The following is a 9104-nucleotide window of genomic DNA, read 5'->3' as shown; positions in this document are numbered from 1 at the left end:
AAGAGAGGGGAGGAGGGGGGAGGAAAGAGAGGGGAGGAGGGGGGAGGAAAGAGAGGGGAGGAGGGGGGAGGAAAGAGAGGGGAGGAAAGAGAGGGGAGGAGGGGGGAGGAAAGAGAGGGGAGGAGGGGGGAGGAAAGAGAGGGAGGAGGGGGAGGAAGAGAGGGAGGGGGAGGGAAAGAGAGGGGAGGGGGGGGGAAAGAGAGGGGAGGGGGGGGGGAAAGAGAGGGGAGGGGGGGGGGAAAGAGAGGGAGGGGGAGGAAAGAGGGGAGGGGGAAGGAAAGAGGGGAGGGGGAAGGGAAAGAGGGGAGGGGGGGAAAGAGAGAGGGAGGGGGGGAGGAAAGAGAGGGGAGGGGGGAGGAAAGAGAGGGGAGGGGGAGAGGAAGAGAGAGGAGGCGGGGGGAGGGGGAGAGTAGGGGGTTAAGGGAGAGGAGAGAAAGGAGTAGAGAGGTAGAGGTGGTGGAGAGAGAGAGCAGGGGGGAGAGAGGAGGGGGTGGGAGAGAGGGGAAGGGAGAGAGATAGAAGGGGAAAGGGAGGAGGGGGGAGAGAAGGAGGAAGAGAGAGAGGAGGTGGAAGAGCGACAGAGAGATTATTAAAAAGAGGAGAGCGAGAGGGACTGAGAATGGTGGGGAGAGAGAAGAAAAAAAGTAGAGAGCAGTGAAAGGGAAGAAAGGGGAAAGGGAAAACACATGGGAAGTGACAGAGATCGGAGAATGGGAAGAGAGATGAGGCAAGGGGAGCGGAGGAGTGAGGGACAGTGTGATAGTGAGAAATGACTTGTTTCATAGAGGAGGGGGGTGTGCTATATGGGGGGTCTCTTTCTATATACAAACCAACCTTCAAAGAGGGGGCAGATTTCTCCTCCAGGATGTGACTCCCCCCTGGCTGGTGTACTGTCCCAGCGCCGTCTCCAGGAAGAAGACGGGGATCCCGCAGGTGAAGAGGAAGATGAGGTACGGGATGAAGAAGGCACCTGAGGGGAGACAGTGAGAGATAGAGAGACAAATGGGAATGCGACAAAGCGAGGGGGGCCAGTCAAAGAGTGAGGGGGGGGGGGCAGTGACAGGGATGGGACAGTCAAGGAGCAAAGGGACAGACAGTAACAGAGTGAGGGGACAGGTAGGTTTTGAGTGAGAGTGAGACTGATTGGGGGTTATCTGACGACTTGATCCTGGCTCAGCCATTCCTGACTTTACACCTTCCATCCCCATGTTGAACTGCAAAGAGCTGTATACAGAAAGCTGAAAAACCAGGACTGTCTGAGCCTGGGGCTCTGGATCAGTTTGAGCATGTGAAGAGGGGGGCACACAGCTTTGTTTTCACAGTTGCCTATCACTATCATGTCATCCAATGGTGATCCAACATCTTCACAGCAGGTTATATAATGTACTTAACATTTATATATGTGATACAAAACAAATACATCTTCCACATACATAATAACTGGTACAAGAGGCAACTGCACTTAGGGCAATGAGACGAAGTCCTTCTCTGAAGAGGTGCTGGATACTAAAAAAAAAGCTAATGGTAGAAGATAATGCGTTTATGGAAATTAAATAAAAATGTTTTGTGTAGACTTAAGGGAACCCAAAGAGATTATAAAATAAGGAACAATGGATGAACATTATGTAGAGTTTAAGGTTTATTTCTCCTACCCAGCTCTTATTATTCCTATAGCGTTTGGTGCAGTTTTCTCCGTGAGGAAATCCGTTGGGATGTGTCACACTGAGCCTGGCACTGGGAATCTGGAGCATGGACGTCACTTTATGATCACCCAAATCCGGTGCGCTCCAGATTACCAACCTCAGCCTGTCCTCATTCCCAAAGGTCAATGGTCTTTCTATCCTATACTTTATAGGGTGAGAATTAGGACCAGCTGACCCTGTCCCAGAGGATCTGAGGTTGTCACTTGACCATAAATCTCTGATTAATGTGCAGCGATCAGTTGAGGGAAGGAGTGACTCTGAAACTATTATTTCCTGGCCCAAAGAGCTTACACTCGTGAGCTAATACAAGATAACAAGATATAAAGATGACATGCTGCAGAAGCAAAAAAGCAGCAAAACTATAAAAATGTTAAATATAGGAAAGATTTCAATTTTAGATCAGATTTAGGAGACAATCTTTTGATAAGTAGTTGTTATCAGAACAATCACATGAAAAATTCCAATAGGAGACCTAACCAACCCAAATTCTAAACCTACTCCCAATACTGATTCATTTCACTAACTCCAGTTCTTTGGAAGGGAGGGGGTCGATGACCAGGATATTGAACCGGACTGTCCTGTATTTGGACTCTCTGTCCAGTAAATAATGAGAGGTAATACTGGACATGTATGTGTCCGGTATTACCTCTCTGCACAGTGACCTGAACGGCTTGGGGGGGCCGCTGGATTTCTCCGAGCAGAGCTGTTGCTAGGGGGATGGGCAGCTTCCTCCATCTTGATTGGCTGCTGCTGGGTAATGCAGCCAATCAGGAGGAAATGTCAGAAGCCTAGGGGTGGGGTCGTGGATAGGAGGAAACAGCATGGAGCAGAGAGCAGTGTGTGTGCGTGCGTGCGTACAGCATGTCGCACCTTTCACCGTTGTGTCCAGTAGTTTTTGAGAACCCACCTGGCTGTAGCATGGATATTCTGAAAACCTGACCTGTAGGTGGCCCTTGAGGACTGGAGGTGCCCATCCCTGCTCCATCATCTGCCTAAAATCCAAGAGTCTCTTAACTCTCCCCCAGGCAGACCCTCAATTTCAGATATTGACCCCTCACTGCCAATCTATCACACTGTATAGATCTCTTGCTCTAAAAATATGTGGCTACTTTACCATGCTCTAGTCCAGCGGTGGGCAAACTGGAGATTTTTTGGGGGGGCACGGACTGTTGCAGAGGTCCCACGCTCGTCCCCAAGGCATTTACGTTAAATGCCGGGGGACAGCGCAAGGCCTCTGCGACCTGTAAATACTGAGATTCAGCCGTCTTCAGGACACGTGACCACGGCAACACGGGGGTCATGTGATGTCACGGTTGCCATGGTAACGTGACGTCGAATGCCACTGCGGCGTCATTTGAGGTAAGGGAGGGTGCAACAACAGAGGAGAGGGGGGGAAAGGGGCAGCAAAAAAAGTTTGCGCACCCCTGCTCTAGTCTAAACAGTGTGTCCTTGATTGAATAGGATAAATTGTAGATGAGCGACATGATAAAAAACGCCCTTTATACTTTCATACAGCAGGATCCGAGCTGGAGGGCTGTCTGGCCATTTTGTACACGATTCCACCATCCCTCCACTCCAGACTGTATTCATTTTAAACTGCATCTTTTTATACTTACGCACAAGTTTATGGGGGGTTGGCAAAGATTTTTATCAACCGATTTGTGGCACTGCCATGGACACAAGGTTCCCCCTGAACTATGCCAACTTGTTTTTAGGAGTGGCAGGGGACAAGGGTCCCACAATACCTTCTCAGTGAACCCTTGTTTTCTGGCGACGTTGAATGATGATATTTTGATCTGGAGCCAGGATGATGTGTCTTTTATTGTGTTTGTGTTTTTTTTTTTATTGAATCTTGTTTTTATGAATTGACTTTGGAGATTTTTGGGCCGTATCAATACAGCTGTTAGGCTGTTAGCAAACAGTAACCATCTTTACACATGGATACTAAATATTCAGTTTCAAAAGATTAGTAGGAACTGCTGAAGGGATATACAGATCTATGTGAGGAGCTGTTTGATCCCCACTGCTTCTGGGCGTTTTGTGAGATACGTTTCCAACGCTGACTTCGTCATATCTTCCTTATTAACGACTTTCTGCACCGTATCGGGGTCTCTCTGTTGTACTTTTATTGTTTTTAGGTGCTGGTCCAGGTTAGTCATACACTTACTCTGGCATTGAGAAAAATGTCTGCCGTCAGGGCAGAGATTAAAAAAAAAAGGGGGGGGTTACATTTAACTCCGCCCAGCCCAGACTGTACCCCGCACAAGCTGGGACAGCAGCCAGGGCAGGATCTTTGCAAATCAAAACAACTGCCAACACACACCTCCCTGCACCCACAATTAGCCCACCTGCACCCACACACACACCTCCCTGCACCCAAAAATACCCCCTGCTCCCACATACCTCTCTACACCCAAAATTAGCCCCTCCTGCACCCACACACATCCCTGCACCCAAAATTGCCACCTCCTGCACCCACACACACATCCTTACACCCAAAATTACCCCCCTCTGCACCCACACACACCTCCCTGCACCCTAAATTACCCCGCCCCCTGCACCCACGTCACTACACCCAAAATCACCCCCGAGCACCAATACACACACACTCACCTGCACCTAAAATCACCCCCTGCCTGCACCCGCGCGCACCTCCTCCCCTGCTCCTGCACCCGCGCGCACCTCCTCCCCTGCTCCTGCACCCGCGCGCACCTTCTCCCCTGCACTCCTCCTCCCCTGCTCCTGTACCCGCACCTCCTCCCCTGCTCCTGCACTCCTCCTCCCCTGCTCCTCTACCCGCACTCCTCCTCCCCTGCTCCTCTACCCGCACCTCCTCCCCTGCTCCTGCAGAGGGCCCCACGCTGGGCCGGTAACACCTGGTCCCTGCTCTTCCTTTTCTGCCCCCTCGTGCGGGTCCCGCGCGAGACTGCAGAAGCAGTCACTGGTATCGCGATGCTTGCCGGCCCAATGGTACTGCCGGTTAGGCCTTTGCGCGGGTTCCTGCAGCCTGATGGCGCCTGCTGCAGTCTCTCAATCAATTGCTGTGCTGTCTGAGGAGGGCCCCTTCCCCGGCTTGGGGAGAGAGGAGTGGGGGAGAGAGGGGTGGGGAGTGGGGGAGAGAGGGGGGAGAGAGGGGTGGGGAGTGGGGGAGAGAGGGGTGGGGAGTGGGGGAGTGGGGGAGAGAGGGGTGGGGAGTGGGGGAGAGAGGGGTGGGGAGTGGGGGAGAGAGGAGGGGGGGGGAGAGAGGGGTGGGGAGGAGAGGGGATGTGGGGGGATGAGAGGGGTGGGGGGAAGAGCGGAGAGAGGGGTGGGGGGAAGAGAGGGGAGTGGGGGAGAGGGAAGGGGGTGGGGGAGAAAGCGATGGAGGGGGTGAGAGATTTGGGAGAGGGGGGGAAGAGTTGGGAGGGGGCAGAGAGATTTGGGAGTGGTGTGAGAGAGAGTTGGCAGAGGGGAAGTGAAAGTTGGGATGGGGGGGAAGAAAGAGAGTTGGGAGGGGGGGAAAGAGAGTTTGGAGGGGGGGAGAGGGAAGGGGTGGGGGAGAGAGCGATGGAGGGGGGGAGAGAGCGATGGAGGGGGGGAGAGATTTGGGAAAGGGAGAGATTTGGGGGGGAAGAAAGAGAGTTGGGAGAGGGGGGAAAGAGAGTTTGGAGGGGTGGAGGGGAGTGGGGGAGAGGGAAGGGGGTGGGGGAGAGAGCGATGGAGGGGGTGAGAGATTTGGGAAAGGGAGAGATTTGGGAGAGGTGTGAGAGTTGGGAGAGGGGGAAGAGTTGGGAGGGGGCAGAGAGATTTGGGAGTGGTGTGAGAGAGAGTTGGCAGAGGGGAAGTGAAAGTTGGGATGGGGGGAAGAAAGAGAGTTGGGAGAAGGGGGGAAAGAGAGTTTGGAGGGGGGGGGAGACTGTATTTGGTGTTCACTATTATCAGTGGCCTGTATTACCTTGGCCACATGTTTCATGGGCAGAACCGATAATAGTGAGTCCATGGGACAGGGAGGCCCCGCATGGGATATTGTACAGGGTCCCGCATTTGCTGAAGCTGGCCCTGCGATATCTCCCTGCACACATATCCCTGCACCCGCACCCGCGCACACCTCCCAGCATCCGCACCCACCTCCATGCACCAACCTCACTGCACCCGCACATACAACTCCCTGCTCCTGCACGCATCTCCCTGCACATGCACACCTCACTCCGACCCGCACACACACCCTGCACCCCCCTCTTTACACCCACATACCTCCCTCCCTGCTCCTGCACACACCTCTCTCCCTGCACACACCTCCCCGCACCCGTCCCACCTCCCTACACCCGCACACACCTCCCTGCACCCCCTACTTGCACCCGCACACCACACTTCCTGCTCCTGCACGCATCTCCCTGCACTTTCACCCCCCCTCCCTGCACCCGCACACACCTCCCTCCACTTCCCTCCTCACCCCCACACACCTCACCCCACCTCCAAGCATACAACCAATCAGAGTGGAAGGGATAGGCTGATCCCTTCTGCAGATCTTTAAACTGTCCTCAAAAGGGACAAAGGTGCCACTTGAGGAGGCATCAAGTATTTAATTCTTGCGTGGGCAGAAGTGACTAGGTGACTAATTAATGCATTATATTAGGTGACCCATTACCCACTAATGATACGAGCAGCAAGGAGCTACGGCACTGGCAGAAGGGATGTATGGCTAAACAAGTTGGCACAATAACACAAAAAAAGGGTCTGTATGAATTCTGCATGAATTCTGTGAGGGTAGAAATCCGAGAAAAAAGTAAAGGCGAAACAAGTCCCGTTATACACAGTGATAATCCCGCTAACGAGCCTCAGATTACCGAGAAATGGCACAGAACTAAGCTAATCATTCAAACCGGCTCAAACAGAGCGATCAATGGGGACCTTTATTACCGACAGGAGAGAACTGAAAGTCTTAACACCAAGAGACGTCACCTGGATGCTGAGGCTCCTCCAGCGCCTTTCACATTCTCTCCTTACAACAACTTTTAGAGAAACACAGACAGTGACGGCAGATAAGGACCATTTGGGAACACTTTGCCTCCTGTCCTACTTACTATAGAACCCCATTGACATATTTCCATGTGTCGCACAAGTCCCCTTATGTTCTGCCCATAACCATAATCTTTACGCATCCCCCTCCCCCCACGCTTCCTTCTCTCTTTGCTCCTGTCCCATCCTGGTGTTTTTTTTTTATTGTATCTGCCCCCTCAGAGAGAGCTTTGTGTATTGGTTCATGTATACATTTATGAGTTTGCTGTTGTTTTGGTAAAAGATGCAAATTCACAAATAGACGGCAAAATCAAAAGGGAAAAACCCCACAGAAATTGCATTGGATGATTCCTGCGCTGGTCAGACTGTCTGACCAATGCTAATAATGAGCAGGATTCATCGGACGTACCCACACAGATAATAGTGACTGTGGGAAGCTCCTAACAGGAAACATGCATGTGTTCCGTTCGAGTGTAAGCTCTTTGCGGCAGGGATCCATTTTTTCCACCAGTTTATTCTTGCTGTAAGGCTCTGATCCCTATCTGTATATGTAACTCCCAGTATTATTCATTCTCCCACGGGGATGCACTGTGTACATGGTTGGCGTTGTATTAAAATTAATTATATCGGGTACCAAGATGCTACCCCCATGGTTCATACTGCCCCACCATTTCACCTCACCCCAACGTGCCCCCTTACCTCCTCCGTTCTTGTAACACAGATATGGGAACCTCCACACATTCCCAAGTCCAATGATCTCTCCGGCCACCGACAGCACGAACTCCGTCTTGTTGTTCCAGTGCCCTCGCTCCATCATACCGGGACTCCCCTCACCCTGCTCCTTCTCCATCGGAGGCTGGGCCGGTATGAACTCCCCATTCCCCTGTTCTCCCGGGACTTTGTTATCCATCGTATCTGCAAAACAGGGGGAGGCTGGACCTGTTGCTGCCCATGCTGTATATACATCACAGTGTAGTAGTGTGTGTGTGGCACTGCATACTTGGCTCAAATTTGCAGCTGAGAGCTGCTTAGAGAGCATCTCCACAGAGGTCTTCAATGACTCTATGACTTGTCCTCTACAAATCCCTTTAACTGGTTATTAGTCCTGACAGACGCTCTACAGCTGCCAGACGTGTCACAAATCTTCCCCCGCCCTAGGCCTGGATTTACCCCCTTCCAAGCACAGAAATACCTCTCCAGGTGCCAGGAGTGGACCAGGGATACGGCACAGCTGAGGTGTTCTTGAAAAATCCCGTGAATAATCCCAGCTCGGAGAAGAGCAGTGGAAAACCCCACAGGAGCAGAGTCAGGAGGGAGACATGGTGCAGGTGGAGATAGCGATTCTAAATGAAGAAGTAGCCGCTCACCTATGGATAAACAATGGTGACCGGTGAAGGTTCAGAAGATAACCTACATGTGCCCTAGATACCACCAGGAGAGCAGAGAGCACGAGGAGAGCAGAGGGCACCGGGAGAGCAGGCAGAAGCGGGACACCAGGAGAGCAGAGGGCACCAGGAGAGCAGGCACACGCTGACCACCAGGAAAGAGGACACCGGGAGAGCAGGCACACGCTGAGCACAGGGAGAGCAGGCACACACTGAGCACAGGGAGAGCAGGCACACGCTGAGCACAGGGAGAGCAGGCGCACGCTGAACGCTCTCCCCAGACACTAGGCTAGGGATATTTAAAGGATGAAGGAGGTAATTCTAAACTTACCCCGCCCTCACATTCCAGGGTCCAGCAGTGAGAGCAGCAAGGGCAGAGGGGTTACAGGGCAGCTGGGAGCCCAGACCCTCCAATCTGTAAATACCTTATAATACAAATACACATTTTTGTTACTTAACCCCTGGGTTGCCTGAGTTCCTATAACACATCACTATACAATGCATTGCAGGCCCATATGACTGAAGCTTTTATTTAACAAGCATTTCTATAATACTCCAGTTTCAGCACATTGTAGATACATACTTATATTGGTTAGGGTGTTTATACGATGACTGACACCTTTCTCATGAAATCGGGATTTTGGTGCCTGTTGATTAAAAGCCTCCTGCTTTCAGTACAAAATAGACCTATTAGGTTTGGAAATGTTTGTACACGTGAAGAAGAGACGTGAGCTTTGGAAAGCTCTTTACATGTGAAGAAGAGACCTGTGAGATTAGGAAAGCTTTGCACACGTGAAGAAGAAACGTGAGCTTTGGAAAGCTCTGTACATGTGAAGAAGGGACCTGGGAGATTTGGAAATATCTGTACATGTGAAGAAGGGACCTGCTTTGTTTGGAAAGTTGAACGCATTGTTAGACCCGAGACTAAGGGGCCTATGCACTAAGCGTTCATAAAAAAAAATCGCCAGGCCATTTAAATCACAATTTTTGTGAGCGTTGCTATCACGGTATTCAGGAA

The 9104-nt window shown here is 51.7% G+C and overlaps 1 pseudogene; it reads right to left on the bottom strand.

The window, feature by feature from the left end:
- Positions 1 to 834: 834 nt before the first annotated feature.
- LOC142477127 (sodium- and chloride-dependent GABA transporter 2-like) lies at positions 835 to 8382 on the bottom strand (annotated as a pseudogene).
- Positions 8383 to 9104: the final 722 nt, after the last annotated feature.

This window comes from Ascaphus truei, unplaced genomic scaffold (assembly GCF_040206685.1).
Source record: "Ascaphus truei isolate aAscTru1 unplaced genomic scaffold, aAscTru1.hap1 HAP1_SCAFFOLD_1969, whole genome shotgun sequence".
NCBI classification, from domain to species: Eukaryota; Metazoa; Chordata; class Amphibia; order Anura; family Ascaphidae; genus Ascaphus; species Ascaphus truei.
The sequence above is the reverse complement of the archived record's forward strand: the minus strand, read 5'-3'. Positions and strand labels throughout refer to the sequence as shown.